The 8606-nt window shown below is 45.5% G+C and overlaps 1 long non-coding RNA gene across 1 annotated transcript; it reads right to left on the bottom strand.

The window, feature by feature from the left end:
• Nucleotides 1-1405: 1405 nt before the first annotated feature.
• Nucleotides 1406-2495, bottom strand: LOC143688404 (uncharacterized). The gene is made up of 2 exons (XR_013177982.1): nt 2044-2495; nt 1406-1686 (listed from the first exon to the last, which is right to left on the bottom strand). It is a non-coding gene; the product is annotated as an uncharacterized LOC143688404 (long non-coding RNA).
• Between the last annotated feature and the right edge of the window lie 6111 nt (nt 2496-8606).

Genomic DNA, 8606 nt, shown 5'->3' with positions numbered 1-8606 from the left:
GTGTTCCAACTTCCCTTTAGAATTTTTCCCTTAAGAACTCGTCAATGTACGGAAGAAAACTTTTGAGAGTTTATCCAGAATTTTTAGGTCTTTTTCCCTGTGGAAGGATGGGCTGCTATCTTCTGCCCGTTATTGGAATTGAAATTCCTGTGATACTGTTTGTCTTGGTGCAAAGCTGATTGAATTGTTTAAGAATTGAACCTGAGACCATGTCATTGTTTTAAGAGAACTTAGCCAACTAAGTTAAGGAGATGAGACAAATTAGTTTAATCATGTTTTCCAGATATTGTATAGTTTGGTGCAATTTTGACAAAAACACAAAATTTCCTTTAAATGGCCTTTATTTATTTTCTAGGAAGGAAAACAGTTTGCTTCTAAATTAGATGCAAATTTGTTTATGTTGACCAGTGTATGTGTGCAGTTGTAAAAATAGCAGACATTTAGAAGAGGAAAGAAACACCATATTTTAGATGTAAATGACCAGAGTCAGGAATTGGTACATCGATTTCACCGTTTAAGTTCTTTCAGACACTGACTTTGAAACTTATTGGTCTGTTTGTCATAACATACAAACAATTTGTAGATAATGAATGACATTGTCATTAAATCTCCCCAAAGACACAGTATTTCATCCATAGAAAAAATGCAGAAGCAATTCTGAGAGCTCTGCCAGAGGCACAGGGCAACTGCAGCGTGCCCACTAAGCTGGTCGTGCCCAGTACAGCATGTGCTCAGGCCTCTGCACTCAGGCCATGTAGGTCAGTGCATTTCTCAGACTCTGCAGGAAACAGGTTATTTTGTAAGTCTCTCCCCAGAGCACCTACTCCAAACAGCACTGGGGAGACAGAACTAACTCAGCACGAGGGGAGGCAGATAAAGGAGAACACTTGCTTTCTGGTTTTGTGGGCAAACTCAACAGAGAATGAAGAGAAAGTTGGGGATTATTTTAAGGGGAAAGGAAATCAGATTTCTATTCAGATTGAGAGGAGTTTGAAGAGAATAACAAAGTAACTGCTAGGTTTTATGTTCTGTTTAAAAAGAAAGCAAGGGGTGCGGGGGTGGTTCAGTGGTAGAGTGCTCACCTTCCATGCGGGAGACACAGTTTCGATTCCTGGACCACACAAAAAGAAAGAAAGCAAAACCTGATACATAATCCTAAACTTTAAGTAGCATGTTTAATGCAAATCAAATGCTCATGGCAAGAGAAAAATGTATATGATTTTAATTACGGAGGGAAGTGCAAAAAAAATTTTAATTGTATTCAAATTAAGTGAAACATGTAGCTTTCTGATTTACTAGCATATAATTCTCCAGCAATGTTACATATACATTCTAAAAAGAATGTTTTTATAAAGTTCAATTTGGAGGAATTCTAATGAGAAATAAGGATGTTTTGATAAATATGTTGTTTGTAATTATTGCATTTGTTTTATTTCATATCCATGACGCTTAACATACCTAACGAAGATGTAGCACACAGTATTGTCTTTTTCTTGACTACCAGGAAATTGCACAAGGAGTGTGGAAGAGCCCATCTGACTACTTGGAACATTTTTCTTAAAGCGTTCTGTTGCTAAAATTTCCTCCTGACCATTGGTTCTGGAGCAGGATTAAGTGAAATAGCCTAAAAGAGTTTCTCCATCTTCGGATGTAAGTGCATTTTTTAAACAGTTGCAGTAAGTCCATCTGAAAAAGAAATGAGAGAAAATGAGAAATAATCTTGCATAAGACAGAAAAATCTGACGGTTATGGATTGGTCAGACCTTGGATTTATCTCCGTTGGGCTCTGACCAATTTCGAATGAGAGCTGCTCTCACTTCTGTGGCCAGGAGGAATGGGGCAGATCCCTGAGGTGCTGATTCTGTCCCCTCGGGCCGGCTCTCAGTCCCTGCTGATTGCGCCCAGGCTGGCCAGCGGTGGGCACAGGGCACAGAGCCTCTGTCACCCGTGGGTCTCGGCGAGCAGCGGCCACGTGCTCCCTCCTGAACCTGGAGACAACTCTGAGAGGGAGTGTCAGGAAAGACAATATTTTAAAGGTCAGACCTTAATTCGCCTTGGCTCCCAGGAACGTTCCTCAGCTTTTTGATGAAAACATTTCCCCAGACCTTCATGGTGGCATCGTAACGCTGCACAGTCAGGGATATTAAAGCTCGCCCTGACGTCCTTTCCATCCTCAAAGTTCTTAGCTTTGCTAAGCAATCCCTCCCTTTTCAACTTCAGACACAGTATAGAAACTGAGAGATTTCTTGAATGTAGCTATTCATTTTATCTATGATGGAAAGTGCATTCAGCAGGAATATCTCCTGAAAATAGAGTACTGTCTCTGAGATGCATGGCAATGCACTGCAAAAACATGCACAGTAGAAGAAATGAAACACGTTTATCGTATTTCACTTTCTCTTGGGGTCTCGTGCTGGATGGAAATCGTGCTGCACCCAGGAAAGCCGTGCCCCTCTGAGCCCACCTCGTGGGGACACCTGTGGCTGGGCGGGGCCTTGATTAGGTGGTTTCCGTGGAGATGTGACCACGCCCCCCATTCAAGGTGGAGAAAGCACAGCAGCTTGGAGACAGAAAACGCCCCAGGAGATGCCAAACTAAGAGATGAAATGCAGAGTTTGCCCAGGAGACGCTAAGAGAAGATCTACAGGACATGAGAGGAGGCCCCTGAGGTCAGCTGAGGGCAGCGAGCCGGGCAGGGACCGGCAGGCACCAGCTCCACGCTGTCCCCTGGCAGAGGTGACCCCACGCCGCAGCCTCTCTTCACAGTCCAGGTTTCGTCCCGATGATGCCTTAATTGGGGGATTTTCATGCCTTGGGACTGTACATTTGTAACTTAATACATCCCCTTTGAAAGAGCCAACCCATCCCTGGATATCGCATTTCAGCAGCTTTAGCAATGAAATACCCTCCAAGGAAAACTGTACTGTAAACATTCTCTTGCAATTCGTCTGTGTAAAATGTCAGTAAAATTATTCCTTCAATATGAAATCTGAAGAGAAAACTATTTTTACTATCTTAGTGTGTATTCCACCATTTTCTAAAATATGCAGCTTGAAGAAATAGCTTTAAGAACTTCTTGCATAAAAACTTTTTGAATGCAAACTTCAAGTGATTTCTCTGGTAGATGTAATTTATTTAAATTGGCTTTATCTAATTACACATACAGCTGCTCCATGCCCTGAGCATAGCCCAAGGGACTATTTAAAGTGCTTAAGTCTAAATGTCATGTTTTATCACTGTGTAATATGTAGCAAACTGCAAAAAAAAAAAAAAAAAATGGTGTTGCTGGGTGTTTCTCAAGCTTCCAGCATTGCTTTCCCGTATTTTCTCTGGTATGACAACCGCCCCGAAACTGCCGGTGGAGTGTCGGCACAGCCGGCACCTGGACCATTTGCACGCCGTCCGATCAGCGCCGCGTGGCGGCCGTGTCCACGCTCAGCGAGCGTGCCCCTGGCAGATCCGGGTCCCCGTCGCCGGCTTTGCTCCCGTGCTCGGTGCCCATGCCCAGAAAGCCAGCTAACGCCCCCAAATCGGCCATGGCCCCCGAAATTCCACAGGTGCAAGCTGGGCTCTTCGTCCTCTGTCGGAACAAGCTCCTCCAGCCAAGCACGCGGCCAGCCGTGGGCCTCACCCCTGTCCCTCACCCGTGTCCAGCCCACCCTCGGGCCCCTGCAGCCTCGCACATGCCCCCGGGCAGCTCGGGCCTGACCTCGGGCCGTGGTGGCCTGGCTTTGCACTCCAGGCTGCCGGGGACTGGCCGGTGACCTTGGACAAATGATCTCTAAGCCTTGGTTTCCTTGCACTTAGGAATAAACCATCAAACTTCTCTGTGGTAGCTTGAGAATCAAAGAAAATTATGGGAAGGTACTTTAGTGTACAGCACATATAAGGCTTTATGTAAATATTAAGATTTTTCTATTGAGTGATTTCTCAGAAGGTGAATCCAATGAGGACAGGCCAAAGGACAAAATGAACCTCCTTAGTTTATGAGGCCATTACATCCAAGCTGCCGCCATGGACAGACGCCTAGGCAGCTCGCTTGGCTCTCGGGAGGGTCAGCAGGATAGGCGAATGGCGACCGGCAATGGGGAGGCCAGCGGGGACCTGTGCTGCAGGCGCCTGGCCACGCATCTCTAACGAGAGAGGTGTGTGCTCCCAGCGATGCTGAAGGTTCTGTAACGGGCATGCGTTAGCAAATCGGACGAATGACTCCCTAAGTCACAGTTAGGGAATAGCTAAGGAATTAGGCAAAACCAGGACCAAGACATGACTGTCCTCAAAAGTTAGTTTCCCCCCCAAAGGCTCTTGCAGTAGAGTTGCACGTCAGTGGCCTGCTCAGCGCTCGCCCGGCCTGGGGCGGCTCCGAAAGACGTGCCTCGGGGAGCCTGGCCAAGGCTGTCTTCCAAGTGGGGGACCTGGGAGCACCCCTGCCCTGGCTGCGGCCCATGGCTGCACCCCGAAACCGTGTGGGAAACCTCTACATCCAACTGCCACGAACCAGATCAGGGTCACTCCCACCAGCCACTCGGGAAACCTAACCAACGGCATTTCCAAGAGGAAAACTTTAATCTGTCCTCCCAACAAGCCGTCCATGCCACCTGGCTGTGGACTGAGCCACTCCTGCCACACCCACCGGACACCCCCAGCACCGGCCCTCCCTGGCGGTGCCTTCGAGCGCGTTCAGCGAGCTCAGTCTTGTGTCCAAACCATGTCCCCCAAGCACCTGAGGCTGACAGCTTTACCTCCTCGGCGCCTGCGTCACCCCTCCACAAGCAAGACACGGCAGGTACCGGAACATCTTGGGGATAATTACTCTTCCACTAATTTGCAACACTAATGATGCTTCCCAGGTTTTTTTTTTTATGGTACAAGTGTTTTATGCTTTATTAATTTGCACTTGGTCTTTTCTTTGATATTTTTCCTCCCGTCTGAGAGTTTTACAGGTCTACTGCTGTACTGTTCCCAGGCAGAATGTACTGTGCTCCAGAAGAAGGAAAGTGATTATGCTGAAAAGGCCAGATGCTGGCCTTTATAAGGAACAAAAAAACAGTATAAAACTTGGTTTTGTGTCTTGCCTGGAATAGGAGGTGAGGGAATGAGCAAGGTAAGGCTGGCAAGGAGGATGTGCCCCAAGGGTGCTTGCCTACCACGCTGGAAGTCACACCTGGGACATCTCTATGAGACCAGGCCAGAGCCTGTCTCCTGCTAAACCTGGGAGCTGGTCTTCTCTAAGATGCAGATTCTCCAGGTAGAGCAGATAAGTGAGGCCCGTCGGCCTGGCAGCCCCAGAGGAGGCTGTGCAGCTCAGGGGTCCCACCCCGGGGGTCATTGTCCAGAATGTCACATGAAATGAATTACACATACCGCCTTCAGGGTTTGGCTTCTTACGCTCAAGTCATCCATGTTTTCGTGAATCGGCAGTTTGTTCTTTTTATTGCTGAGTAGCATAAGCCCTGGTATGGACGTACCTATTAAAGGACATTGTGGCTGTTTCCCATTTTTGGCAATTATGAATAATGTTGTTATAAAATTTGCATACAGGCTTTTGCGTGAACATAAGTTTTTATTTCACTTGGGTAAATATCTAGGAGAGGGGTTGTAAATTATATGGGTTTAGCCTTGTAAAGAACTGCCAAAATATTTTCCAAAGTGGCTGTGCCATTTTGCATTCTCCACAGAAATGTATGGCATTGGTGTGTGTCACACTCTCACCAGCATTTGGTGTTGTCAGGTATTTGTAATCTTAGCCGTCCTAATAAGTGTGCTGGCACTTCATGTTTTAATTTGTGTACCCCTAAAGACCAATGATGATGTGCATATTTCCATGTGCTTATTCACCATCATATGTCTTCAGTGAAGTGGCTGCTTAGATATTTTGCTCATTATTCACTGGTCTACTAATTGTTCAGTTATAAAGATTCTTCATATATTCCAGATACAAACCCTCCAATGGTTATATGATTGGCAAGTATTTTCTCCCTGGCAGTGGCTTGTCGTCTCATTTTCATAACAACGTTTTTCACAGAACAATAGTTTTTAATTTTGACAGAGTCCTGTTTATTATTTTTTCTTTTATGTGTTGTTTTTAACGTACTAACTAAAAATTTATCACCAAACCCACACACATTTTTATCCTATGCTTTCTTTTAGAAGCTTTGTAGTAGTGTCATGTTCAGGTCTAAGATGATTCTGAGTTAGTTTTGCACAGGTCTTGGTGCAGTTTGCTCTTCTGCACAGAGTTGTCTAAGTGTCCCAGCACGACTGGTTAAAAGTCCTTTCCCCATTGAATTGCCTTTGCACCTTTTGAAAACCAGTTGATGGTATTTGTGTAGGTGTATCTCTGGCATCTCTATTGTTTCATAGCTTGATGTGTTTTTCCTTTTGCTAAAAACAACAGTTTTGGTTAATATCGCCTTATAGTAAGTCTTAAAATCAGGTAGTGTGAGTCTTCTGACTTCTGATTTTGTTCCTGTTTTTTTAATTATTTTGGTTGCTCTAATTCCTTTGCCTTTTTGTATGAATTTTAGAATGAGCTTGTTATCTGTGAAAAACCTTACTTGGATTTTGATTAGGATTGGGCTGAATGTATAGATCACACTGGGGAAAACTGACATCTTAACCTATCGTTGAGTCTTCGATACAGGAACGTGATGAATCTCTTTATGTAGACCTTTGTTAGCTTTCCTTAGTGTTTTATAGTTTTTAGTGTATGGATCCTGCACATATCTTGCCAGATGCTTTATTGTGTTCACCCTACTGTAAATGATACTGTCCCTTGGACTTCGAGTTCCAGTTGCTCACTGCTGGTTTATGAGCACACAACTGATAAGTGTGTGTTGATCTGCCTCCCAGGACTCTGTTACACTCACTTCTTAGTTCCTGGAGTTTTTGTGTTGATTCTCTGGGATACTCTGTATAATCGTATTGTCTGAATTGATGTTATTTGCCTGACAAAATTATAATGCCCAAATTTACTGCGTATGGAGGACGCCAGTCCTTCGCTTAACTGATACCACCTTGCTCACACAGGTGTCTGCACTCATCACACCCTAATGCTGCCATGTGTGGACACACCTGTGGCACCACTGGACTCAGCTCGCTGGGCAGGGTCTACAGATGCTGCCTTTTGAACCCAAAGCCTAATGAAGTATCAGAGACATGGGAGGATTGCTTTAAGGGCTTACTTAAATAAAGGAAAAAAGAAGGGAAGGAAAGAAAGAAGGAATGAAGGAAGGAAAGAAGAAAGGAAGGAAGAAAGGGAGGAAACAAAGATGTAAAAGTCAATAATGTCACAAGTTAATGGACTACTAATCAAATGTGTGAAGAAAGTACAGCTTGTTTTCTAGGACTCATATGTTAATCTCTATCACAAGCCTCACCCTACCAGGACTTGAGAAGAGAGGAGGGCATCAAACTTGCCAGTTAAATATTTCCATCTCTACTGGCTACACCATTTCATTCAGGTGGTTTAGTGGGCTCAAAAAATGTCCAAATTTTGGATATTTCTCTCCATCTTCCTGTTCCCCAAGATGGCCTCTTGATGAGGGCTTCCAGGTGAGAGTGCCTGAGTGATGGTGTCCAGGTGATAGCGTCCAGGTGAGGGCATCCAGATGATGATGTCCAGGTGATGGTGTCCAGGTGATGGCGCCTGGGTGATGGTGCTTGGATGATGGCATCCAGATGATGCTTCTGGGTGATGGTATTCAGGTGATGGTGTCTGGGTGATGGGGTCTGGGCGATGAAGTCTCAGTGATGGTGTTAGGGTGATAAGGCCTGGGTGATGGTGTCCAGGTGATGACGTTGGGCTGATGGCATTGGGTGGTGGTATCTGGGTGATGGTGTCCAGATGACGGCATCCTGGTGATAGCGTCCAGGTGATAACATGTGGCTGAAACTATCCATGTGTTGGTGCCCAGGTGATGGCCGTCCACACAGGCCCTCCTGCTGGTGGCAGAAAGGCTGGTGTTAAGACACCTGTAATTTGTGCTGCTATGGTCCACCTCTGGCCTCCTGCACAATGTCCCAGAGACAGTGTGGTGGCTGCTCTGATGAACTGCCTTCTCTTGGCTCGGTCAGCCAACTCAGCCCTAGCAGACCATGAAAGCTCCTCTCATTTCCACCACCTTCTCTTTCTGGCCTCTGGCTTAGGTTGTCTACCCCCAGAACCTCTACAGGGGCTCCCTGATCTGTTGTCTTGGCTGTCTCTCCCCCCCCCCCCCCCAGTTACATTTTCTCCATCGTGCAGGTTGAAAAAGGAAGTGTATAGACTCTTCTCACACAACCTGGGCGTCACCCCACTCTCTGGCTGACCATGTTGTGTTGTAGACGCACCCAGCCTGGGGTTCCCTCCTGGGTTGGGTGATAACACATTTGTGCATGTCTGTGTGGATTCTTTATATAATGCTTTGGGTTCAGGAAAGGACATTCCAGAACAGAATAGATGTGCATTTCCCAGCCAGATTGGTTATTTTTTAATTTATTAGGCAATCTTAACCACATTGGGCCCCATATGACACAGAGGGTTATCACCAAGTGTAAATGCAAAACAACACAATAAGAAACAAAACGTTAATTATTCAACTAATCAAACAATTGAAAATATGCTC

This window comes from Tamandua tetradactyla, chromosome 1 (assembly GCF_023851605.1).
Source record: "Tamandua tetradactyla isolate mTamTet1 chromosome 1, mTamTet1.pri, whole genome shotgun sequence".
In the NCBI taxonomy this organism is placed as follows: domain Eukaryota; kingdom Metazoa; phylum Chordata; class Mammalia; order Pilosa; family Myrmecophagidae; genus Tamandua; species Tamandua tetradactyla.
Note: the sequence above shows the minus strand (reverse complement) of the source record. Positions and strands in the feature narration are given on the sequence as shown.